Source organism: Octodon degus, unplaced genomic scaffold (genome assembly GCF_000260255.1).
Source record: "Octodon degus isolate 3935 unplaced genomic scaffold, OctDeg1.0 scaffold00062, whole genome shotgun sequence".
NCBI lineage: Eukaryota > Metazoa > Chordata > Mammalia > Rodentia > Octodontidae > Octodon > Octodon degus.
The window spans coordinates 6,177,770-6,179,219 of record NW_004524638.1 but is presented as its reverse complement, the minus strand read 5'-3'; the positions used below and the strand labels follow the sequence as shown (position 1 = coordinate 6,179,219).

Genomic DNA, 1,450 nt, shown 5'->3' with positions numbered 1-1,450 from the left:
GAAGGAAGATGGTATAACTGGCTACAAGAAGAATCCAAGGAACAGACCTATTCATAGATAAGGATGGATAACATGCTTATATAGATGGAGATAACTTGGCTTTCTCAGTGCAGGGATGAAAGGAGGGGAAAAGGGAGTCATTTGAACTTCTATGCTCAGAATAGAATTTACCTGTCTACAGATAAGGCTCAAGTTGCTTTTCCAGAAATTATAGTGCCATAGCATAGCTTCTACTGAATCAAAGTCTGATTATTCAGTGAGGTTTCTCTTCTACACAATGTAGGGTTTTCCCACTGAAGTACAGAACTTTAGAGATACAATATGAAGTAATGTGAATTCTGGAAATTTTTAACCAAAATTACACCTTCTCAACTCAATCAGGCAAAATTATCATATAGCAAAATTTTATAACATATTTAGTCTGGACCATATGGAGAAATTGGACACTATAAAAAATGATAATAATACAAAGAAACCAGGCATGGTGGTACATGCATGTGATCCTGACAGTCTCTGAGACTGAGACAGGAGGCTTGTAAGTTCAAGCCCAACCCGTGTAATTAATTTACTGAGGTCTTATCTCAAAATTTAACAGAAAAAAGAAAAAGAAAAGATAGGAAAGACTTTCTTGATTATACTAAAATAAGAATCACAATACATATTGTGATAAGGCTAAACTGGGTACTGGATTTAACGAAAGGGTTATCTCTTTGCAGTCTTTTGGCTGAGATCAAATGTATTGTATGCTATTATCAGTATCAAATGTGATAAAAGATATCTCAGATATTATTAAATACAATTTATATATGAGTACATATTAGTACAAAACTAATGTTAATTTTCTCAGCTTTGATAATGGTTCTGTGGTTGTGTAGCTAAATGGCAGAAATTCTCTTTAACCTTGCATAATGTATGTTGATGGTTTAGAGTTGACATGCAATCATATTTCTATACTTCAATTGCTTCAGATAAAAATATATGCCATGGTAGATAAAAATCCTGAAACAAAAAAGTTAACAGTTGGTAAATCTAAAGTGAAAATACAGTTATTCATTAAACACTTCTTTTAAACTTTTTAAAGACTTAAACATTTTTAACTTAAAAAACTGAGTAAAACACAAAATATGTTTTAAAATATGTAACACTTATACTGAGTCAAAATAACAAATATTAATATTTACATTTAAAATGTTGAAAGAGATGGCAACGGTATAGAGTACGTCATGCAGAAGGGAAAGCAGAGAAAGGATGAGAGAGAGATTGAAAACATGACTTGCTAGCCATCAGAAACTTTCTAATATCAAAGCATAACCTTGTTATGTGCCAAACTTCCCCTACCAGGAGTCCAAATATTTTAGATAAAAGATGTGTTTTTAATGTGACAAAAGTTGCCAATATCATGGTTGTCAGTTTTTACTATCTGTTGACAAAAAATACACAATGACTAATG

The 1,450-nt window shown here is 31.9% G+C and overlaps 1 pseudogene; it reads left to right on the top strand.

Annotated features, from left to right (window-relative positions):
- Positions 1-1,450, top strand: part of LOC105742614 — an 18,340-nt pseudogene that overhangs the window by 721 nt on the left and 16,169 nt on the right.